This window comes from Pollicipes pollicipes, unplaced genomic scaffold (assembly GCF_011947565.3).
Source record: "Pollicipes pollicipes isolate AB1234 unplaced genomic scaffold, Ppol_2.1 Scaffold_3447;HRSCAF=4054_pilon_pilon_pilon, whole genome shotgun sequence".
Lineage (NCBI taxonomy): Eukaryota > Metazoa > Arthropoda > Thecostraca > Pollicipedomorpha > Pollicipedidae > Pollicipes > Pollicipes pollicipes.
This window is the reverse complement of record NW_023596297.1, coordinates 873494-899391: the sequence shown is the minus strand read 5'-3', so window position 1 is coordinate 899391 and position 25898 is coordinate 873494. Positions and strand designations below refer to the sequence as shown.

At 51.1% G+C, this 25898-nt stretch overlaps 1 pseudogene; it reads left to right on the top strand.

Annotated features, from left to right (window-relative positions):
• Positions 1 to 25479, top strand: part of LOC119091453 (metabotropic glutamate receptor-like) — a 101294-nt pseudogene extending 75815 nt beyond the window's left edge.
• Positions 25480 to 25898: the final 419 nt, after the last annotated feature.

Sequence of the window (25898 nt, the reverse complement as noted above, 5' to 3'; positions counted from 1 at the left end):
GTGTAACAGTGCGTAGTACGGCGATAACGGGACCTTGTTATTTCCACTGGGGAAAAGGAAACACTTGTTTCTCCTAGAGTTTCATGTGTGCATCGGTAAAGTCGTTACAACTACATTATATCAGGATTCAGGATATCAGGATATATCAGGATACATCAGGATCCCGTTTCCAGGTATAGCGGAACGCGACAAGAATACACGCCAAGTGACTGACTAAGACTGTGCGGTCTAACAATGCTATTTTTGCAAATGTTTATAGCTGTACAGTTTCTATGCATTCAGTAAAAAGTACCAGGAAAGTCGTACTCCGATGCAATAAGTAATAAATCTTTTTTTCGCTGTCTGGAATGCTTCGCGTCACAGCTTCCCTTGTTTCAACGATAACCTGAGCAATTTGTACGGTACAAATGTTCCGCGTTGCAGCGTCCTAAAATGTCGGGTTGCGCTACATAGACCACAAATTATCAAGCATTAGCAGGTGTCCTGTTTTCCTTTTCTGCCTTCCAACCAATCCAAAGGGTCTTTCATTTGTTATTGGAGATCTACACAAGCAGGATGGATTGCCGATCCTGTCTGGTTATTGGTTCTTCCTATTTGGGCATGTTCATAAGCTCTAGTTCATTTCCTAGTCAAAGGTCGTCAGTAAAATTGAGTACTTCAATATCCTCGCGGAGCGGCGTGAAAAGTTGGACTCCTGCCACACTTAAATGCTCATGACCAAGCATATCGCATGGGCTTCCTTCCTGTCCCCTCACCCTTCCTGCCCCCTCACCCTTCCCGTCACCTATTCCTTCCTATCCCTAACCCTTCCTGTCCCCTAACCCATCCTGTCCCTAACCCTTCCTGTCCCCTGACCCTTCCTGTCCCCTCACCCTTCCCGTCCCCTCACCCCTCCTGTCCCCTCATCTTTTTTTTGCCCTCCGCGCCCAAACGCATCCCAACCTATTTTGGCGCGTTTTCTGGTTTTGCACTCCCGCTGAAGCCGAGTTCTATTCTGTCGCAGGGGCGTGTTGGCGGCCGCCAAGCGTCTCCAGCTGACGGAGCTGTTCTACTGGATCGCCAGCGACGGCTGGGGCAAGCAAGACCACCTGGTGGAGGGCGTGGAGGACGTGGCGCAGGGCGCCATCACCGTCGAGCTCACCTCCAAGCACATCCCGGCCTTCGACCGCTACATGGCGTCGCTGACCCCCGCCACGAACCTGCGCAACCCCTGGTTCCGCGAGTACTGGGAGACGCTGTTCGACTGTCAGCTGTCGCCGGCGGCCGGCGCCAGCTGCGACCCGTCGCTGCGGCTGCTGCCGGACGCCGGCTTCGTGCAGGAGTCCAAGGTGCAGTTCGTCATCGACGCCGTGTACACGTTCGCCGAGGCCCTGCAGAGGCTGCAGCGTGACGTGTGCGGCCGCTGGCGCACCGTCTGCCCGGAGATGCGGCGCTACGATGGCGGCGCCTTCTACAAGAAGTACCTGCTCAACGTTTCGTTCACCGGTAGGTCGCAGCGTCGACTTAAGGCCAGTGCAGATTGGCGGGCTTGTGTGCAAAACAGACACATTTTCTTCAGAGATTGTTCAGATGTTTTGCAGGACTGGTTTTAGGTGCAGGGCTATTGGTACAAAGGGAATGCACGCACTGCTCAGCTATGCAAGTATATGTATGTATTCCTTGCTTTGCGTTCCAGCACAAGGAAGGCTTAATTTCCCGTAGTGACACGAACCTACTGCACCTACCAACTGCTACACTATATCATGCCTCCAGACGTTTCTCTCAGCATTCTTCTCAGGACGCATTCTTCTGATGCAATTCCGTCGCTGGAGCACTCTATTTCTTGAAAGACAAAAACAGCTTCAGTCACGCCTGGACGATCTCGCTTAATTCAGTTACGAAGACTTCGTGCCACGAAGCAACCCTTGGGAATTATCATCTAATGGTGTCTTCTGAGGCAAGAGAGCCCCGCAGATCCCGCACCCACGCTCGCCACCTGTTGCCCTCGATAGTTTAATTCCTCCATTCACGGCTCGGCTTTGAGATGGGTACGCCTGTGACACGCAGAGGAAAATGGGTGCAAATCTCGGTAAATCCAAGTATGAACTAAATCCCCCAAACCAGATAAGCCCGACAGCCTGATGAGAGCGCAACAACAGGCAAGCAATACAGCATGTAACGAAAGTCAGTGACAAACGTAGTGTGACATGCCATCAAATCAGCACGGAGTTATATCCCTTCCATGCCCATGTGCACGGAAATGACTGGTAGAGGCCGGGAAATGTACCCACGACGCGCGACTTACCTTTTGAGTCCCAAGCATGGCGTGGCTGACTGCTGACACACCCTGGCATCCACTGCCCGGCCGACCTGACGTGGTTTCTTCCAGACACAATCACTGCATAAGTGCCCTTGTGACTTCTTTCGTTTCGGTCGTTATGCATCATAAATTGGACTATTAATGAAGCCACGGAGGAAGACGGGGATGAGCGACGGCCTGTGGGAAATCAAGGTTGGACGAGGAACTGGGTTCGGGAAAATTGCCTTTTTAATTATATAAATATATATATATATATATATATATATATATATATATATATATATATATGTGTGTGTATATATATATATATATATATATATATATATGTATGTATATACATGCATATACATATATATATATATATATATATATATATATATACGTGTGTGTGTGTGTGTGTGTGTGCGCGTGTGTGTTTGTCTTTCGTCTTCCGGAAAAATGCCAAGGTTTTCCAAGAATATCTGCTCTATCGCATCGTGTTTGTTTTATAGCGTTACCGTTTTTCATCTAGAAATAGCGGTATGGTGTGCTCGTTACAGAGAGCATTACGGTAGACGGCAGATTCACCCAATACATACCGATAACGTCACAGGGCCACTGGCCTTAGTGGTCAGATCGCCGCATGACCGTACGTGGTGTACAGGGCCTTGGCGTATACACTATATATAATGCCTTATATCATGCATATTGTGTTATTATATAATATTATATTATATATATATATATATATATATATATATACTATATATAAGGCCTTATATGTTATATATTAGGGTCTTGGCCTATACACTGGTATCAAGCAGGTTACACGAAGGCCGCATAGGAGAGCCAGGGCCGTGCCGTGATTTTAGCGTCCATTCGCTCGACGTTTGAGTGACGTCACTGGTGCCCCCACTCAGCATGCTCCGCGCCAGACTCCGCGCGGTGCATGATATTCCGGACGGAACAAGTTCACTGGGGCTAACCATTTTTGTTTTAGTTATGTTGACAAATACGTTATCTTAATCCAAAAATGAGCTTGGTATGGATTCGTGATGCTTGACATAAACGAATCGTCAGAAGCAAGCGGGATCGGTAGCAATGCTGGTAATGCAACATGCAAGGTTCACCGTCTCGCTCTTGTCGTTGCCGATTTCTGTGCGGTCCATGTGCACGTACCAAAGGCCCTCGAGCCAGGCCAGCTTGGAGGTCAAGCCGGCAGTCTGGAGGACCCAGCTGATTCGGCCGGACAATTTGTGATGCTTTAGTTCCCATGTTCCGGGCTGCGCTCTGTTTCCTTAGCAGGCTTCACATGCACAGAACGGCAGCACGTCCCGCTGCGACCTCAGCAGCGGCCGCACGGAACCCGGACCATGCGTCCCTTGGCAGTTACTCTGGCCTCAGCATGCCCCATACAGAGCAGCTCGTGCGTCCCAAGGTGGACGCTGCCTGTGCCTCGGCGGGCTCAACACAGTTTGAGATGGGCACCCGGCGGGGATCTCATCATGAACCCATGAACAAAGAACCCAGGCCCCGCGTCCAGAGGTGGACGCTTTGACCTCAGCGGACTCCACACACAGCTCAGCTCATGTCTTCCAAGGTAGCCGCAAATACCGCAGTATGTCAAACACACAGTCTGACGCACGTGTTCCGGGGTGGCCGTTGAGGCCGGAGCGGGTCACGTGCACATATTTCGGTGCATGTGCCCTGGAGTGTCTTTTGAGCTATCTCTCCGCTGTCCGTCTAGATCAGCGAAAGCGGAAGCACTTGCGTCTCGATCCTCCTCAGTCCAAGCACGACGTGCTCCTCAAACAGCTTCATCACCATTTTAAGATGAAGGTTCTGCAACAACATGAATGACGAATGCTCCACCAAGCAGTCTCCATTAAGTGTATGCCGTCGCATTGTCAAACACACGCGTACGAATCCCTAGGAAAGGGGGGGGGAACACCGCAGGGACTTCAAGGGACAACGCTGACGCTTCCCATGGGGGCCCGGCATAAGGGTGGCCAGTCCTCAAACCAGGCACCCCAGCGGGCGTCACCGGCGTTGTGCTCAGCACGGCTACAAGTGACACACATGACTTCTCACTCCCACCACGAGTTTCCCACACCTCCTTCTTCACGTCGCAAGGAGACGGGACGCGGTGGCGATACCAACTCTGGAACGTCAGATGATTCCACATTCAATGCAGATCTATGCATCAGCACCAAGCCAACACAACGTGTGGCCCTGGTAACGGCCACCTGATGTACTCGTGCCTGCATCTCTCGGACAGCACCTGTACTCGTAGCCCGACGTGACGTTCGATGAGTAACTGCCGGTCGCCACCCTCCTCGTCGCGCCGGCGCCGCATGCGTAGTCGAACGGAATCAGGCCCGTTGCAAGGCGCTTTAAGGGAAGTCTGCCATCTGAAAGGCAAACAGCGACCTTTGTAGTATCATTCATGTCCGGCCCGCGCTACGGCGTTCGTTTTCGCAGATTCGCAGCCATTAGCGCAGTATCTTCATTCGTAGTTTGATTTTATTTCATCCGATGACCTTGAAGATTCTATTTACTCCTACGGAGAGACGGAAATTGATTGTAGAGGTTTCTAACCAGTGCAAACATTTTTGTTTTATTTTGTTTCTTTTATTAACCAATTGTCTACATCAGACAACTTTCCATAGCTCGCTGTGCCTGATTTTGATATAGGGTGTTCATTTCAAAAATTGGTAGCTGCCTCGGACACCGAGCAAGGGACCGTCAGTGGATCCATTCATGGAGGTTTCTTACCGAATATCTTTCGGTGATGTGTATGATTGGTGATAAGGATGTCCTTGTGCTCGTAACAGAATGCACAGTTCGAGGCAGATGTAGGTTTGCCTGTAGCAGAAGGAATGATTACGATACTGCCTTACCGTACATAATTTAAATCAAAATACAAGCCCTCGAGAAAAATAAACACACACGGAACACTGCTTTGATTTTGATTCGGGTTAACTCATTTCTCAACTGCAAGCCAGGTATCCGATGACCTCAAGAAGCAAAATTCGTGGAGCTTCTTCGAAGACAGTTCCACAGCGCCGTCGCAAGCGTGAGGCGCGCCTCCCCAGCGCGGCGTGCCTCTCACGCGAGCGAGGCGTGCCATTCCCTGCAGCGCGGGGCGCGAGACCATCACGGGCAACGGCTCGGCCATGATGTGCTAATTGCGGCGGGCGGTGGAGGGTGATCGGCCCGCGCCGGCCCCGTGATGCCATTTCCCCGATCCCCAGGGCGAGATTGCGCCGTGGAGTGGCTGAGCTCGGGCCGCCCGTGTCGGCGCGGGACGGTCGGGTCAGTTTGCCCCCGTCGGCCGGCTGCGTGACACCACCGCAGGACTGGCGCGAAGAGGCGCGGTGTTCGTAAAGTTACATGCTGATGTGTGTATTTTTATAACCCTACAGCTATGCCGTTTTTGTGTTTTTGGTAGCATTCTATCGGTACACCCCTCTTTCAATTCCGCTCTATAGCTCACCCAATTCTGTGCAACTTACGGTGCACATCAACGCCGTCGTATTTCTCATGGCAACTGCTGAACGCCGTCGTATTTCTCGTGGCAACTGTTGAACCCACCACAATATGAACAGTAGTGACTTTTGTTAAAGGTCGGCGGCGGCTCTGTCTGGTTCAGTTGCGGCATGGTTCAAGGCAGTCACAGCAGGCACTGCAGCTGCTCCCTGTCGTCCGCCTCTATTCTCAGACCGCTGCGCCGACTCTAAGGCTTCCGCAACAGATATTGCACTCTCGCGGCCGACTCCCGGCTGCCGACTTCTGCACCGTCGCGACATTCCTCGCCGCCGGACTTTTCCACGCAGGAGAAAATGGGTCGTGTTTGGGCTGACCTTTGTCCAGTAAGCTGGCATTAGCGGTAACGAGTCCAGATTGCTCTTAATAAGGCATTTCTCTTCATTGTGCCGTCGCAGCTCTGTGGGGAGGGGCTGATAGACCGGCCCTTAGCCATCAGCGAATGGATTCCCGTGGTCGGATAAATCCCCCCGGGCGCCGGCCCCTGGTCGCCGGCCGGCCAGTCCGTCCGATCCCAGATCCCGTCGATCCCCGTCGGCAGATCTCCGATCCCGACGCGGAGAGTAGCACTGGCCGGCTGTCCGAGGCTGGGTGTGCCCCGACCGGCGGAAATCGTCGCGGAGTGGTCAGTGTCAGCGAGAGCCGCGGGGTGTCAGCGAGAGCCGCGGGGGGTGTCAGCTAGAGCTGCGGGGGTGTCAGCGAGAGCCGCGGGGCGTCAGCGAGAGCTGCGGGGGTGTCAGCGAGAGCCGCGGGGCGTCAGCGAGAGCCGCGGGGGTGTCAGCGAGAGCCGCGGAGGTGTCAGTGAGAGTCGCGGGGTCAGAGTGTCCGTAGTGGAGAGGCCACTGTCAGCGAGGGCCGACGGGGTGTCAGCGAGAGCCGCGGGGTCAGGGTGTCCGTGGTGGAGTGGCCAGCGTCAGCGAGGGCCGCCGGGGTCAGGGTGTCTGTGGTGGAGTGGCCAGCGTCAGCGAGAGCCTCCGGGGTCGGGGTGTCCGTGGTGGAGTGGCCAGCGTCAGCGAGAGCCGCCGGGGTCAGGGTGTCCGTGGTGGAGTGGCCAGCGTCAGCGAGAGCCGCCGGGGTCGGGGTGTCCGTGGTGGAGTGGCCAGCGTCAGCGAGAGCCGCCGGGGTCGGGGTGTCCGTGGTGGAGTGGCCAGCGTCAGCGAGAGCCGCCGGGGTCAGGGTGTCCGTGGTGGAGTGGCCAGCGTCAGCGAGGGCCGCCGGGGTCCGTGGTGGAGTGGTCAGTATCAGCGAGAGCCGCAGGGATCAGGGTGTCCGTGGTGGAGTAGCCACTGCCAGCGAGAGCCGTGGTGTTCAGTGTCCGTGGCACGTAAGGACCCATCAGGCAGACGCAGGCTCTTAGAACGGTCTCTGTGCCAGCGTGGATACAGCTGGAACGCTCTGGCTTGGTCGGCGAGCACGCTCGCTGGCTATTTCTGTTGGTGCGGAGCGGGATTTCATTCCCGCAGGAGGGGAAGGGGAGGGATGGGCGGGTTCTGATTAAGTGTCGTGGCGCACGCCACTACGTGTTGACTCGCAAGTCATTTGGATATGACAAAGGGCCGCGGCCAGTATGGATAATGTAGTGGATTCTTGTTGTGTCTGCCTCGGTGTGCCAATAAGCTATGCTGCTTGAAATATTAAATCACTAACGATGCGTATCAATGTGATGTTAATGTCATGCTGTTATGATGTCGTCTTAACATGTTGTCGTGTCAGCTTACCATATTGCGCGTCAGATAACGCAACTAGATGGATATATTAAGGTCCAGCGGAGTGCACCAGGTGTGATCCAGAATTCCTTCAACAATTTTGACTAGGCTACCGTTATTTCCATGTTTTCTAGTAAGACGTCACAGCGTATGACGAGCAATGGCATACACGGGACGTGACGTGCGTGGACGTGAGAGATGCATCATCTAAATGATACCAACACGGAAGCAAACGGGGCCAGACAGGCTGCGAAACCCATACAAATGTGCATTATCAATCCACTGGAATGTCCGTCTATTGTGAGGTTTCGCAGGCAAAGATGTCCAATGAAGTCACCTTCGCAGGCTTATTCAGAAATCACACTGCTTCAAACTCGGCTGGCAGTAAGCTTGTTCAGGCCTTGCCATGGTATCCACTGTCGGCTAGAACGACGAAGTATGGTCTGTGTCGTCACATTGACGCTTGAATTCTGGCATTGACGTCAAAGGATGGACGAACCGACACTTCTTACAAGGCTGTTTTGGTCCACATAGTCACGCACCCGAACAGAGTAGCATACTGCCGTGAACTAAGGTCAATTGGTTTTCCGAATCTGAAAGGCGTTTGCCTAACAGCGGATTGGACGAGGCTCAAATTGCAGTTAAGATGAGCGCAACTTGTACCCGTGCCATGGATTCCAGGCTCCGAGCGCGCCGGTGGATTGATGTCTCGGCGAAATCAACAACAAACATTGCTGGCAATCTAGCTTTGGTGCATCTGCTAACAAGAGAACGACACGTAAACACAAAACCAATCAAGTCGGCCAGTACTTGTTTTATTAACAGCCTGGCAAATCAAAAATGCATGATCATCGGGACTGCGAACCGGACTAAGGAACGCTCGCGGGCGGCGCGGAGTTGACATCGAGCGAGGATGTGTATTAGCGGAGTAATGGCTACTCCCGATGGTGGTCTTGCATTGAAAAGGGCCTGGCATTGGACGAGCTCCTTACTCAGTTCGGTATCTGGCCTCGCAACGTCAAGTAATTACGTACGTGCCTCGCGTCGCTGAATCGAAGACGAGCTTTGGGCACGGAGCCGAGGTCAATTCGGAAACATTCCATACGTCTGCGGACTTCAGACAGGGGTGTGATCATCGGAAAGCAATTTTACTCTTCATTACAATGGCCATTATCAGAAAACCAGTGTTAACGATCGGCCTTATTTATATCATGTTTCATTTGACATTTACCAGGATTCATTTTGATCTCGCGTGACCGGAAAAGTTTGCGTTTGCGCAGCCGTCATGGTTTGTAGGATGTTTACATGCACTGCCTGCCGGATGCAGGTATGTGCGTTTGCGTGCAGCATTTATGCAACATTGTTCATGCTTCATCCGCTGCTTCAGTAAATGGTGGCTACCAGTTTTAAGCGTAATCGTGGTGATGTTTTTTATTTTGGACATTGTTGCTTCTGATTAACGGCTTTGGATCTGATTGTCTGATCTGATAATTTCCATCGAAAGCCACGGGGGAGAGCCAAAGGACTAGCCCCCCGAGTCAAGAAATATCCTCCACGCACCGGGTGATTTCACACGAACGTTGTCCAAAAGTCGTATGTCTTTGGATAAATCATGCATGCCTCTGAGGGAAACTTTGATTGTTTGCCTGCTTGTTTATTGCCTTCGTGTGATCCTGAATAACTTGGCCTATAGCCGCCGCAATCCAACACTTAGAGATTATCACCCAGACATTATTGTCTGAACATTTCGTGACTCTGGCGCTACGGTAGTTGCCGGGAGCAAAGGGAGCAGAGGAAGGCAAAATCTCCTCAATGCCCGCCTCCCCTCTCCTTGGCTTGCTCTTCTGGCACCCCCACCCAACCCCCCCCCCCTTCATTGACACCTGCTCTGGACGGAGGGAGACGGAGTGTGCCCAATTCAACTGTTTTTAAATAGCATGAAAACTGAAAGCTTCCAGCAAGCGAAGCTGCCTGTACTCAGCCAGCAAACAAAGCAACCGGTAACTTGTCCAGGTACAGCCTGGCTGTCATAAATTTTCGCTCACTGCGATCGCCCGCCGGCAGCGCCGACGACCGACCCCTAGAGGCAACCTCTAAACCTCCACAGGCACAGCTACCGCCGAAAGAAGCACGCTCTCTCGCAGGACGGTGCGTGCTTTCAATGCTTTTCTTCAAACAGGATTTGTCACTGAACGAAGCTCTCATTGAGCCCAGCCCCGGACGCTCTCTACCGCGGGATTGACTTTTCGCCGAAGCCTACGCCGCCGTTTGAGAGAGAACACGGAGTGATTGGAACAGACCAATGGCGGGAGCACTCCATAAGTCTGTGACTGATGTGTGCGTAGCCGTTCGGAAAACGCCACTCCGTATCAGACGAGCGTTGTCAGGAAATCATCACTTGTCAATGGGCTCGATTTTATCCATTTTATCGCCCACGGACTGGGTTCAACTAAGTCTCGTTGGATCTGCAAGTTGTGTCAACTACGGCCACATTTTACAGCACTGGTCATGTTTCTTGTGGAGCCAAACGCATCGTTAACCGCTTGCCTGTGTAAACGTGTTAATCTTGTTGACATCGAAAAGTTTTCGGTTGCAGTTTCCACCCTCCATCTTTGTCATCGGCGACCTTATTTGACCTACCTGAACGTATGGCAGCCGTGGCGACGTGTTCAAGAGATCATCACTCAGGCACTTTTCTCCGAAAACGTCGCTTCTCTAGCGTTACTTGCAAGCAAAAATAGCCCCGGGTGGCAGATCCCCCCCCCCACCCCCCCACCCCCCGCTCGCGGCAGGATGTGCCATTCTGACGGGCCGTCCAGAGTCCGTGTTAATCTTCTCTGGCTGCCGAGATTTAATAGATCCTTAAAAACGCCGACACCCACGGATCAATCGTTTACGCTCGAGCGCCAGCGAACGGCTGTCCACATCGACCCCACTTTCGCGAGCGCGATTATCCGCTCTCTCCGGGGCCAAGCGTTGCTGGACCTCGTCGTCGCGACGCTGGATTGCAAGCAATGTGGGTCAGCTTCGCCATCGATGTTGTGGAGTATTTTCGCAGAGACGAGTTTTCATCCCTCTGATGCGAGTCGTGCAAGTGGTATTGTCTTTCGTACGGAGAGGTCATGTAAGCATTCTGTCTGAATGAACAAATCATAGGCAAAACCTTTTCTCTTGTTATTCAAAAATGCTGCTTTTTGCTCAGAACTGCATAATCTCCCGTCGGTGGTCTGGGAATATATGAGCCTCTCGAAAGCGTAACGGTAGAGCCAGAACGACCCGCTCAAGGTTGAAAGCACCACACCAGTCACGCACTGATCACTAGGAACGAAGGAATGTAAACTGTGGAAAGCTAAAGCCCTTTTGTGAAGCCGACTCCTTCCAGTCATGATTTTATAACATCATTGACGCTTATCTTTCAGGAAAGCTGTGAGGCCAGGACACTTTGCAACTTTCTCCGCAGTTCCTACGCCTCTGACTCACGGCGTCCAGTTTAGCTCGTAATTAACTACAAGATTATGCATTGTTGAACAATTCCATGCTGTTCTTGAGGTGATGGCAAGTAAAATGAAGAACACACCCATGAGGAGTTGAATTCCAACGTTCGTTGTAACATTCCATTTGATTCGTGTGTTCAAAAGACTCATTATTTCCTGCCATATCTGATCCAGATTTGATGCTAAGGTTCGTGTCTGTGCTGCAAAGTACTTAGTGCTGTCTAAAACTGAGTGCTTCATTAAATTACGTCTTCTGATTACTTCTGGAAGCGTCGGATGACTTCTGAACGCGATAACTCCGACTTAAAATGGAACATTGTCTGTGAGCAGCACCGAGGGTGATGACTATCGTAGGGAAGTGACTGACCTACGTCCCCGCAGTGTCGACAATAGCTCACACGCACGATGTCATGCTTTGATGGGGCTCCGCAGGCGATTACGAAGTTGCTGCTGAGGTAGGCACGTCCAACTTAACGCGCTCGGGTGGCCCAGTTGAATACTATACGCTCGAGTGGGGTGGTCAATTTGACAAACTGAGATCTAAAAAAAAAAAACAAGAAAACAAGTGACAGAAAATTTACGCATAGATTGGTCTGTGTGTGAACTGACCTGTCAAATCTTGACTTTCCTAGGTCATGAGTTTCTGGTGAATTCAGACCAAACAGCTCACAATCATGCATTTTATGTCCAGAGTGCCCAGACCTCCGCATACCCGTTCTAGGCCCTGGGCCGTAGCAGATACGCGTTCTAAGCAAAAATCCAGGTGGTGTTTATTTGTGGCGAATGACCTTGTTTTGCCTTTAGAAGGTTACTGTTACCAAAATCGTTCGTCATCGTTCTGATTTTTCCATTTCAATAGTTGTCTAGGATTACGCAAGGCGGTATGTTGCCGAAAGCAAAATGTTAACCTTGGTCATTTCAAGTCATGGACCTACTCTTTCCTTTAACGCGTGCGCGGGTGGCCGGTTGGATACCCTTCGCTCGGGTGGAGGGTCAGTTTGCCCCCCCCCCCCCCTGAAATTTCGGGAATCAATACACCAACTTCACAGGATGCGTCGACCTGTACGTGAACCCATTTAGCTCTAAGTTTGAGGTTCCTAGGTCATGACCTTCGAGTCAAATAAGGTCAAACAAGGTCAAATTTCAGGTTGGTCTCCAAAGAGCCCCTAGAACCCAGATAACTGTTCTAAGCCAAAGGTCACATTCTCATCTAAGGTCAGTGTCCTCGTTTAACCTTTTGAAGGTCATGGTGACCAAAATCATGCAAGACCACTTTGAGTTTTGTATTTGGATAAGTGACATATATAGACATATATTTGGATAAGCGACATGTATAGATTACGATAGGCGGTATGATCCCAAGAAATGAATGTTGACCTGAGCCATTCTAGGTCAGTGACCTATTCTGACCTTTAAGATGTCTATGGAAGGTGTATAATGCGGTTACTGTTGCCAATGAATTCGAAATGAGCACCAAAAACTACCCAATAGAGCAAGCCCAAGAGAAGTAAAGCAGGTTTATTTTATCCTTGGTCTGACCTTCATAACTGACCTTTTGTCAACGTAATTTGTTTATTTAATTGTTGTGTTGCCTGAGAAAGTATCTCAAAGTTGTATGGCCTCGTCTATCACCCTGGTGTTGGATCAAATTGAACGATTCCCTAGAAATTGCCTTCGCTGAAACCATGGCCTGACTTTGATCTGCCATAGGTTAGTGACATCACAGGATACATCTAAATATTTTATGCTGAACGATCCGCTATTCTCAATTATCTACAGCTATGCAAAATTTGGCGAGGCTACGCCGCGTCGTTTGAAAACCATTCCCGAACAACCTTCGGGGAATCAATCTGACCCCTATCCCAGCGCGTGTTAAGAAGTCTATGAAAAATGTCTACTACGCTCCCTGTTATTAAGAAATTCGAAATGAACAACAGAAACTACACCATAATGCAAGCACTCCAGTAAAAAGGCAAGATGGTTTTGACCTCGGTCTGACGTTCATACCTGACCCATGGTCAATGGGCTTTGTCGGAATCCTAAATTCATCGATCTCATTGTCTTGGGACGATCTCAGAGATGCATAGCTTTGTCTAACACTCCGTTACCGTGTCAGGCTGACCGATTCCCCGGAAATTGCCTTCGCTGAGAACCACAGCATGGTTTTGACCTTCCCTAGGTCAGCGATCTTGCAAGACACATCTAACTTTACATTTCAAATGACTTGCTTTGAATTGTCTACAGTTATACAAAGCTTGGCACACCTTGAAGAGTTTCGGGGCCCAATTAACCCCACAACCCCCACCCACGCACTATCCCAGTCATCAGCCAACTCAGAAACATCGTGCGAATACCACCACCTAAAGGGCCATGTAATGCTCGAGGTAAAAAAAAAGGATCTTTGGATTACTGTTGTCTGACGTACTTCAACGCGATTCGTGTCATAAATTGATATAAATTACTTTCAATCAATTAAATGCATTCAGAAGAAGTGTCGAACACCATTCACGTACTGTGATGCGAAACACAGGAATTTGGACACTACTAGTTATGACGAAAATGAGACCGGGAGTCGAATAACTGAAGATGGTAGGGTAATCAAGCATGTGAATCCAAGTGCAACTAACAAAATCACGGACAAATCAAAATAAAAAAACGATACGAGAAGGGCCAAAGCATGCGCGCATATTGATATTTGGATTCAGCAAACACGCAACAATTAACACGCCACGTCTCGGCGGACTAAAGTGTTGCAAGTGAATCAGCCCGTCTGCTACAGCAACCATTCTGACACAACCAGTCTGGCAGCAACTCTGACGTCATAAGATTGATGCATGACGTCATGAAACGATAACCTTTGATGATAACATGTTACTCGCCTCAATATCTACAAATACGGTACGTTACCTTCAGCATGACTGTTGGAAAGCTGAGATACTAACTCGCGTACGATCGCTCACCTGACATCAACCTCATTGATGTTGACCCACTGACGTTAACCCCTGACCTTTTACTCACGAAATTGTCAACATGTCTCTGGAGGGGATAGCTCGTCCGTTTGGTGTTTGTCGTAAAGCTCTACGATCATCATGGTCGGTGCTACAGAATCCCCCCATTATCACACGATGTAAACATTACCATTTCAGATGGTTTGTGATGTGATCGGTCCAGCAATGTTAATGTCACATGGCACATAGCCGAGCCTCACCGTTGACTCCTCCATGCTCTGTTGACCGCGGCGGGTCAGAACGGGTTTTGAGACGGTCACATAGGCGCCACATCCATGTGAGACGTTTGCGATAGCCCCCCCCCCCCCCTTCCTTGGGCGTAGAATATGTAGGTGTCCTTTACCGTGTGAGCTCCAAGAAAAAACTAGATATTGTAAACAATGAGTCCTATTTTGAGAGCCATCTTATCATGCGGTGCGTGTATAAAGGCATGTGCATAGGTATGAACATGAAGCAATAACGTAACAACATTGCGAATATGTATGATGACCCCAAGGCATGACTACACCAACACATGGTCTTGTGTGATTATCAATTGTATGTGAATTGAACTTGTCACACCAGGTGCATTTCAAAGCACCGGCGGGCTACAGAGTAGCCGAAGAACATCATCGAAAGACCAATGAAATCCTACAGCCCCACAAAATCCCAAGCATCATTTGAGGCCGCGCGATCGGAGACTGCGGGCTCGAAATGGCCAACTTCCTGATCACATAACCTGCACGCCACCATCACGGCGGCCAGGGTTATGAGTCGGCCCGCGCCAGTGAAGCACGTTTAAGAGCAAGTGGTCATCGAACCTCCCTCCTTGGTGTTTAATCAATAGACTGATGTATTTGGATCGGTTACGTTTGGCTGGAACTGCGGACTGCTTAAACTGCTCGTGCCCCTGGGATGAAGGAGAAGGTAAGGGTGGTATACATGCAGCCCACCTGACCTGCAGACCCCGAACCAAGCGGGTAGCCTTCACAGCTCATCCAAACTGCACATGGAACATTTCGCAATTCCAGACCCGTTGCAGGGATAAGAAATCCTCTCTGAGATGTCATGAACTAGCTATCGGCTTAGGTTTGGACGGCAGTCCAATGTCCTCTTCATTCCCACCCAATAAAACACCATAATGAGTGAGTCACCGTGCTCGTCACGCCCCTACACAGAACGAGTGCGGCTGGCTTCTTTGTCTAAGAGGGATCACCGGTGGCTCCTCCGTGCTCGCGTCTGTTCCGTTTTCAAATACTTGGCATACATATGGCTGAAGTGAGCCCATGTTGGTGTGTCTCTCCTGTGTCTAAAGGAAGTGTCGCTCCCGTGGTGTGTGTGTGTGTGTGTGTGTGTGTGTGTGTGTGTGTGTGTGTGTGTGTGTGTGTGTGTGTGTGTGTGTGTGTGTGTGTGTGTGTGTGTGTGTGTGTGTGTGTGCGTGTGTGTGTGTGTGACCAACAGTGCGAAAACTACTGGAACTAGAAATACCTCAGTCGTCCAAGTTCGTGAAATTCAGCATTGTGATCCGAAGGACCGCATCAGGCAAGTAACCGGCCAGACGCGCCGCGTCATGACACGTTGAGCCGCCGTCGCGACAGTAACCGGCTGTGCTCTGCCTCTCCCCAGACATGGCTGGCAGTAAGGTGATGTTCGACCAGCGAGGCGACGGCCTGGCCCGGTACACGATATTCAACTATCAGCGTGATCCCAGCGGGCAGGGCACCTACAAGGTATGTCATGTCGCGTTTGTGCGTGCGCCCGTCCGACTCCAGATTGACTGTTGTGCATTAAAAGGAAGTGTTCCATATTGGTATGAAGATTTTAAGTGAAATAGCCATCTTGAAGATCATTCGGTGCGGTTCATGGCCCTGCCCTGCCCTGCTCAAGGCTTAAAACCCTCTAGTTTCGAAACTACAGCCCGCAAATATGTGCAGATTATTTCGGAAAGACTATTCCAGGGTCACCCAGGCTTCCATAACGCCAAAATAACGACATTCAAATCTTCTTGCTTCTTTGGCCCAGAAGGCCACCAACATCAATCAACCCATCAATGAATCAAGGGCGTGAAAGTATGAATGTCGATGTATTCATACCTGGCTTTCGAGAGCACGATTTCCAGATATAACGGCCGTCAATTGTCACTCAACCAATGTTGTGCGAGCTTCTATAATGTAATTAAACAATGATGTACTGAGGAGCATATTTACTAAACGAGTGTTGGCTAGAGCGTTTTTTTCCATTTAAAAGTATACCGACAGTTGTAGGTGGACTTATTTCATCAGATCTGGTGCAAGCTATAATATCTTTATAAATAAAACATTCCCTTCAAGGATCTTTGGTAAAACAAATGCCTCAAATAGCTGCACTGGCCTGCAAGGGCGCCTGCAGGCCAATGCAGATGACCAGTCTGTCCACTTTTTCATCGTTTTACATTTGTGCCACAGAGCTGCACATTGATAGAAAAGACAACAGTGCCCCTCAGTTGACCCGGCGTGCCCGCACGGCTGAGACAGTGTGGCCCTCAGCTGACCCATGCGTGCTGCTTAACTGACCCGAGCGTGCTGCTCAGCTCACCCGAGCGTGCTGCTCAGCTGACCCATGCGTGCTGCTCAGCTGACCCGAGCGTGCTTCTCAGTTGACCCGGGCGTGCTGCTCAGCTGACCCGAGCGTGCTTCTCAGCTGACCCGAGCGTGCTGCTCAGCTGACCCGAGCGTGCTGCTCAGCTGACCCGAGCGTGCTGCTCAGCTGACCCGAGCGTGCTGCTCAGCTGACCCGAGCGTGCTGCCCAGCTGACCCGAGCGTGCTTCTCAGGTGACCCATGCGTGTTGCTCAGCTGACCCGAGCGTGCTTCTCAGCTGACCCGAGCGTGCTGCTTCAGCTGACCCGAGCGTGCTGCCCAGCTGACCCGAGCGTGCTGCTCAGCTGACCCGAGCGTGCTGCTCAGCTGACCCGAGCGTGCTGCTCAGCTGACCACCTGACCCGAGCGTGCTGCTCAGCTGATCCGAGTGTACTGCCCAGCTGACCCGAGCGTGCTTCTCAGCTGACCCGAGCGTGCTGCTCAGCTGACCCGAGCGTGCTGCTTAGCTGACCCGAGCGTGCTGCTCAGCTGATTCGAGCGCGCTGCTCAGCTGAACCGGGCGTTCTGCCCAGCTGACCCCAGCGTGCTGCTCAGCTGACTCGAGCGCGCTGCTCAGCTGACCCGAGCGTGCTGCTCAGCAGACCCGAGCGTGCTGTTCAGCTGATCCGAGCGTGCTGCTCAGCTGACCCGAGCGTGCTGCCCAGCTGATCCGAGCGTGCTGCTCAGCTGATCCGAGCGTGCTGTTCAGCTGATCCGAGCGTGCTGCTCAGCGGACCCGAGCGTGCTGCTCAGCTGACCCGAGCGTGCTGTCCAGCTGATCTGAGCGTGCTGCTCAGCTGACCTGAGCGTGCTGTTCAACTGATCCGAGCGTGCTGCTCAGCTGACCCGAGCGTGCTGCCCAGCTGATCCGAGCGTGCTGTTCAGTTGATCCGAGCGTGCTGCTCAGCTGACCCGAGCGTGCTGCTCAGCTGATCCGAGCGTGCTGCTCAGCTCACCCGAGCGCGCTGCCCAGCTGACCCGAGCGTGCTGCTCAGCTGATCCGAGCGTGCTGCTCAGCTGACCCGAGCGCGCTGCTCAGCTGACCCGAGCGTGCTGCTCAGCTGACCCGGGTGTGCTGCTCAGCTGACCCGAGCGTGCTGCCCAGCTGATCCGAGCGCGCTGCTCAGCTGACCCGAGCGTACTGCTCAGCTCACCCGAGCGCGCTGGTCGGTAGGTGATCGGCCGGTGGGAGAACAGCCTCTTCATGGACCCGGCGGATGTGCAGTGGCACGGCCAGACGGCCACCGCCCAGCCCACTCCCCTCTCCGTCTGCGCCCTGCCCTGCGGCGTCGGAGAGGTCAAACGCATGCAGCAGGTCAGTGCTGCAACGTGTAGGATAGTCCCTGGGCTTGTCGTGGGGTTGTTTCCGGCTGTTACGCGATTGTTTGGGTGGATTTTTAAGATAATGTAAATACATTTGAAAGGTTTATTAAATCTAAATGACATTATTATTTTTCATCATTTGGAAATGAAGTCGTGATTTTTGCTGCTGATGTGTTTGCAGCAGACTTGTGCTGGATTCCGGCAGGAGTCGATGTCGACTCTGGAATCGTCTAAAATCCGACTGAGAAAAGGAAGTTACCCAACGGAGACATTTAAATGGGGTTAAAACTTGAGTCGAAAGTGCTGACCAAAGGCCAACATCATCATGGTGCCCGCTCAAATAACTTATTTCGTTAGTCACAGCATATTGGTGAACAGCATGAGCTTAATCACAATGAACGCCTCTTACCACGGTACAGTATTTTGAAAATATCATTTGCGCGTAACCCATTCGAGAGGGACGTATGGACAGCTGTCCTGTCATTTTAAAATCAAACGTTATCCATTTAGCCTCCCGGGTCTTGCTGCAGCTGCCTTCCGAAGCAATCCAGCACGCAAGTCCACATACCGCTCCTCGTTGGCCATGGCCATGGAGCCGTCTGCACACTGGAGGAATAAGGGCCTGAGAAGGCTGTTGGAAGTCATGGCGCGCCATGCCGTCACCTTTGGGCTGCACAGGGGCTCTCTGGTGCACGGTGTCTGGCAGCCCAGCACGGTGTCTGGCAGCTCCGAGGTCCACGTCCGGCAGCATGAGTGCTTCCTGTCCAAATCAGGTGGACGTGGGCCTCCTCACTGAACCAAATGTGGTCAAGGAAACTCGGGATCGGCCTCAGCCTCCGTTTTCAGCTCGGTGGTAAATGTCATCTGCTTTTTATTGGGTTTTGGCAGCTTGTGGTGCATGGTCACTATAGGAATATAGTTTCAGGCTATTTTCCAGAAACTGCAAAACGGTTTCTATCTAGAGCCGACTTCCTGGTATATATTTTACATGGATATCCAAGGGCCCCGTTGGTAGAAACGGATGTGACATTTGTGATGCCCTCCGCTATTTTTGTTAACATTATCCTCCCATTTTTGTATTTCTTCTGGTTCAACACTTACGCGTCCCTCAGAAACGTCTCTAGAAGCTTTGGGGTCGCGTCTAAACTGTCTTTATGTTGCGATGTTGGATTTCGATAGCGTATGCAAATTGACGTCTGCTTTGTGCTTCGTGCATAGCAGTACGATGCTGCCAAGCAAATTTGTGTCGCAAAGACTGAAACCTCAGGACATGTTCCATCAAACGAAACAACGGATCACATGCTCGAATGGCTATAGACTCTATCATACAGATATCGAATCAAGACATGTTTTTCTTTCAACCTGGCATCCTTCAACTCATTGAGCCGACTTCACTGGAATCCACTCATAAATTCCCACATGATTTACTCGAGTTTGGTATTGGGATTGAATGAAAAAACTTGTGGAAGGTAAAAGCAAGGTGCAACCTCCCCACCTCCTCCTACCCTAGACCCTTGACCCTGCCTCCCAAGCCGTCTGTGTTGGTCGGACTTGGGGGCTCTCCAAATAGACGTGAGCCGAAGTTGGAATCGATTCCACTCAGGCCGAGTCGGTCAACAGAAAGCACACAAAACTCTTGCAGCCTGTCAAGTTTCTTCATTTCAAAGCACTAGCTCACTGCTTCATCACACTTTAACGCCGTTTTAATCATCTGTAAACTTTTTGAATTTCTTGCCCGTTCCCGTGTTGCAACTCCAGCGTCAAACTCCCTAACCCCTTGCCGAAGACAAAGTCCTCATCAAAGTTTGTTTTCGTCTGTGAGACGCCAAGCTGCAAATCGTTTCTTTGGACAGCTGGTGCCTATCTTTTTGACAAAAGAGGTACCAAACGAACTGCAAACTTTGCTGCAGTTAGTTTGCAGACGATTAATCGCCGCAGCATAGATATTCCGGTCGGTGCTGAAACGAAACATGACACAATGCATGTCACATGTCACACAATAAACTGAATGTCTTATGTTTACCAGCTGCAAGGTAAGAAGAAAGGAATGCGATTAAATAGCTCACATTGCGCCGAGAATTGAACTGTTTTGACCCAAACGCGTTCATGCAGGATCAATTTTCGGGACAAAAAGACTCAGCCCTGTAGTGTGACGTTGCGTCTGGTGACCTACATAATAAACCACAGACCGGCACGGACGTCTGTTGGCCAGGCTGGTGGCTGGTGGAGTTTTCGTCCCAGTGTGGAACACTGTTATGAAACAACTTAAGAAACTTCACCATATTATTAGCCGTTTCATTGTGATCTGCATGCGTATGGTCATTGTTGATAGCAAGCCCGTCCTGTTTTGGACACTACCGACTCCGCTGGGTTTTTGGACACCGTCGAGCCCGCTCTGTTTTGGACACCATCGAGCTCGCTCTTTTTCGGACGCCGCCGAGCCCGCTCTGTTTTGGACACCATCGAGCTCGCTCTTTTTCGGACGCCGCCGAGCCCTCTCTGTTTTGGACGCCGCCGAGTCCGCTCTGTTTTGGACACCGTCGAACGCGCTCTGTTTTGGACACCGTCGAGCGCGCTCTGTTTTGAACGCCGTCGAGCCCGCTCTGCTTTGGACACCGTCCAGCCCGCTCTGTTTTGGACGCCGTCGAGCCCGCTGTTTTGGACACCGTCGAACCCGCTCTGTCTTGGACACCCTTGAGCTCGTGTACACCCGACGCCTATACACCGGTGCGCCAACCTGAAAGCTCGAAGCGGCGACGCGAATGGCATGTGAACGGGTGGCATGTCTGGCGGGCGCGCACGTCGGAGCCGTGGACTCGATTAGACCGGGTCTTCGCTGCGTGACGCCCCGAGCGCCGGCGCCGGGCCCGACAAAGCGGCGGCTGAGGCGGCGTGGGCGGCGGCCCGTGCCGACCCGAGGTCGGGGCAGGCACCGGCTGTCACACTCCCGAGTCGCGCGATCCCGGCCCGCCGCCGGCGCAGCGCTATTCATGGCGCGACGTCGTCATGCGTTCGAGCCGAGCTCGTGACAGTGCCCCGTCTGGGCAGGTCGTCTGATGTTCAGCTTAAAGCGACAGTCTCAGGTCACTGTCAGGTCCGCGACGCATTGGACTGTGGCCGTTGAGTGACAGACTGTCATGTTTATTCACGGCCGTTAAATGACCCACCGCTTGCCGCCTTTTGTCTTGGCAGCCGCGTTTAAAGTCGACAAGACAGAATAACTCGAGTGGTCATGGGAAGGCGGTTGACCGTTTTGCCCATGTTGTTACGTCATTTCCCTTAACTTAGTCAATGTCGATGACTAGGCATAAAACAGCGGTTTTGAACCAAATCGTATTTGCCTCGCATTGTCGTTAAGCATTTCAAACACCCTGAAACTATATTGGACCAAGGTCCACATATTGGGCTCTTCAATATGCACCAAATATCTCCCCATTACTGGGCAGGTCACGAACAAAAACGTGTGAAAACCTAAGCGCATCTTCCGAACATTCTGGTTTCATTTCCATTGAAAGCAAATTCCCTTAAAGATTGCGCGCAATTTCGATGCGCGTACTTGGACAATCGTACTCGCGTATTATGCGTGGTTGGCCAACCAAGCTATTTCCGTGAAAATTACGTTACGCTGAGCTGCGGAGAGGCCAGGCCATGACGGGCTGTTACGCTGAGCCGTGAGAGCACATGGAGGAGAGGACAACGCGCCAGTACTAGATATGGTTTTCCTCTAACCAGAGACCCTCGTGCTCTCTTGTGGTGTGTGATGTGTAAAGGCAGTGCTATTCAAAGTTGTACTGGAGGTCCAGGTCTACTTGGTCCTGAGCATCCACATATTCCACGACCATGTGCTTTTAACTTTTGCTGTTTGGTTTCCATTTGTTACAGGCTTTGAGCATGGTCGATGGCCCTTACAAATAGAACCAACGTGGAACAGTACCGGGAAGCCCAACATATCGCTTCAATCTCCGCTAATGGCATGCTAATTAACGAGGTCCATACACGGTGTTAATTACATTTCATTGTGAAATACGATAGCATATGATCTAGCTGTCGCGGCTCAGAACATTATTGTGAGAGCAAAGTCCTCTCTCAAATGAGGACAAAACACCGGACGAAATGTAGTTAAGTGCAATGCTGCGCACCATGACATAAATTAGGCCACCTGGCAGTCACCTTATGTTTTTACCAACGTAAACAGCGTGTCATAAACCCATGTGGAGATATTTTTAAAATAGCATGACTTAATCAGTGCATCATTTACAGGCATGAGTCTCGTTCAATATATGATCATCATAAAAGGTTACCAGTACGCTGATGTAATAATCTCCAAGAGATATACCCGCGTGCTTTTTACATTATATAAACAGGAAAGGCCGTGAGCTCCTCGCCTTTCCGCATTATTAGCTCAGAACATTTTATGGTGACAGTTATCGACCTACAGAGCTCATTATGCCAGGGCTACTGTTTAAACAACGTTATTAAGCAAACATTTGTTACGTCTCCAACACTCCATGCTGACAATCGTCATCGATCATTTTTTATCATCGAATCATTATTGGCATCATTGAAAGATGAGCATTGGCAATGTAGCCATTTTTTGCTAGGCAAGTCGTTTAGCTCGTGCCCCCTGGTGTACTGAAAGTTGATGATGGTCAACAAATAATATGAACTCGTTATTCATGCTTTATGTACGTAAGAAATTGCATTACGGTGATGAGGTTGTTAGCAATACGACGCTTTACTTTCCTCTCCTTGGTTTATAGGTTCATCGGTGAAACGGTCGGTTCAGTTGAACAATTCGCTTTGTTGAATGATTGAGCTCCTTGCAAAATATTAAGTGACGCACAAGAGTGCACTGGGTTGGTACTTACCGGCATACTGAGTGCTGGGCGGCTTAAGTCAACCCTGCACTGCACATCGCCGTCATATTGCATGAAAAACCAACATGAATTCACGCATTTCTTGCATGAAATGTTTGTTATCACTTCCGATTAAATGGAATGGCTCACTGGCGTTGTACCTGACAACGCCCTGCTTACACAGTGACTTCCAAATGTCAGCGCAGCGCGGTTTGTAATATGGTTTTGCAACAGCTCATATCTGCGACGTTAAGATCTACAGTGACGATATTCCACGGCATGCATATGTCTGAAGTGGACCACTGCACCGTTGCTGCTGTTGGTGAAATCTAACTTGATATTCGGTCCCTGGCACCAATAGCTAGGAAAAGACCACAACCATTAACCGCTTGGATTTCATCAGTTCATATAAGATTGTTCTCTTCAATTACGCGATGGGTTCATTATCAATTATTTGCAAAGAGGTAGTGCACTGAGGTGATGCGGTGATCATAGCACACCTTGCTGCTGCTAAATGAGCTATGGAGTCGCCTACCACCGAAATTGGCTCTGACAGCGAGTAGTACGGACAGCTCTAACTGTAGTCTGATGTGGGCGCAGTTCGACGAACGTGAGGCCTTACGACTAATGATTGGCATCCACTCAGCGTCCGGGCCCCGTCGCTTCGACAGCTCAGCAGCCGCTCGCACCATTATAGTGAGTGGTATGCATTGCAGGCGCTGTCGTAGTTTAGAGCCGAAGCATGCGCCGCTCAAATGTTTCGTCAAGGAGCGATTGATCGTTTCACGTTCGCGCGGCGTGATCAAAGGACCTTCCCAATCATCACGTGGGTCACGTGATGCAGACATCCGCCGGACTTGTGAGATGTGACGGATGTCCCGCATTGCTAACAGCACGTGGCGGAGCCCCACAGCCGGCAGCCTCCCAACCACATTTGGTCATGAATGCGCATGACAGGATTCACGAGCCGGCTGCGCCACCGCCCGGTGTTTGCCCCGCTTGGGCGCCCGCCGGTATCTGTTCGGAGAAACCTCCCACGCTTGTGCGGGATCTTTAATTTAGATGGTCGGATTGCGACTTGCCCTCAGTTCGGAAGAATCGCAATATCTGGTGTCTATTTTGGGGCAAATACTAGGTCTTCTTCAGCTTATGAGACCACGCCTCTCAGCGCGTAGCACGTGACCGGAAGCGGCGGTGAGATGCTATTTCTCAAATTGCTGGCACTTTAAATGTATGAAAAATGGACATGATCAGAAATACGCCTTGCACGATAAAGAACGAGAGGGACGATGACCTACATGAGAGCTGTGAATTGGTATTGTGTGTAGGTGATACGCTAATAAATCCAGACACCGTGGGAAACCCATGCCAATGAAATCGATCAATGGGCTGGAAAACCGCCTTTCATGTGAGTTTTACAGGATGAGGCTCGTTAATAACATGTAGCAGTCAATAAAACTCCCAAAACGGTGAGATCCATCGACCTTCTCCACATATCTCCTCATTATTTTATGCATTCTCCTTTGTCAGCGTCCGTTGCTCCGAAAGTTACCCATTATATGCAACTATACACATTACACCATCGTATTAATAGCAAAAGTGTCTGGCCGTGGTTATGTATATTTGTGGTCCGCAGCATTTTAAAGGGCTAACCAGGCTGCGAGAGAGATGAGCCGCTGGGCTGATTACTCACACCAAACCAGACCTCTGCGAACGTAGACTTGAAACGAGTTTAAACGCCTGTCTCCCCCTGCGGGAGGGATGATTTGCCGTTGGTGATCCTGACTCTGGGTGCCACAGCCTTCTGGTGACCCTGACCATGGCGGCAGGCCATGAACGTGTGCCCCAGAGTTCACTTTGCAAGCGGCCACCGGCATTTCGTCAAAGGTTTGTTGAAATGTGGAACATTCTACGGCAGAGCTCGTGCAAGGCTGTGCGCGTGCACGGTTTCCGGAAGTGAATCGTGTAGCTATTCCTACATATTTTATTTTATGAAAGAACATCCACTTTTCCACATGTATCCGGATTACACCCATGTGATGCTTCATAATCTGAGTGCTCGCCACGGTGATAAGGATTTCGCCGCCGCACTGAAACTTTCCCATCGCATCAGTTCGCCGAGAAGTTATAATGAGGAGAGTTAAGTTTGTGCAGTGTCACCAACGCGTTGCTGGCGTGCCACCCACCTTTAAAGCAGAACGTGTAGCGTGATTTAGTTATTGACCTGGCAACATCACACACGTTCAGCATTTTTGCAGGAAATGACCCAAAAACGTGTCGAAACTGGGCGATCATGTCTCGGAACCTTTGGATGGAAGTACGACGCGCAAACAGCACAATTTCGCCAAGGACGCCCGAGCAATGGTATTTGTTTAAGGGGTTTTCGAACGGTAGTTCATTTGGATCCCAGAGGAAATCGTAAATTCCCCGCTTTTGGGCTGTGCGAAACATTTGTGCTATATCTCGTGAGCCAGATCACATCAATACTAACACCAACGGCATGCAGCAGAAGCTCACTTCGACCATGAACCAGCCAAATTTCGTCTCAAATGTACGCCTTTGGGGCGTATGTTGACAACATCGGGCTATTGAACGCGTGCCATGCTGCGGCCACGACGCCGCAGGTCATTGGCATGCGCTCGGGCGGCTACCGCTTCCCCAAGTGGCAGTGACAAGGGCAGGGGCTCTGAAGTGCCGAACTCACGCGTCTCCGTGTAACGCGCTCGGACAGCTGCGGCTCTTCCGAGCCTCCGTGACACGGACAGCGGCTCTAAAGCTCAGAACGCGCGCGCCTCCGTGACGCATGCTCGGACGGCTACGGCTCTCCCAAGCCGAAGTGACGCGGACAGCGGCGCTGAAGCGCCGAACGAGCGCGTCTCCGTGTCACGCGCTCGGACAGCTACGGCTCTTCCGAGCCCCGGTGACACGGACAGCGGTTCTGTAACGCCGAACGCATGCGTCTCCGTGTCACGCGCTCGGACAGCTATGGCTCTCCCAAGCGGCAGTGACACGGACAGCGGTTCTGAAGCGGCGAACGCGCGCGCCTCCGTGTCTCATGCTCGGTCGGCTGCGGCTCTCCCAAGCCGCAGTG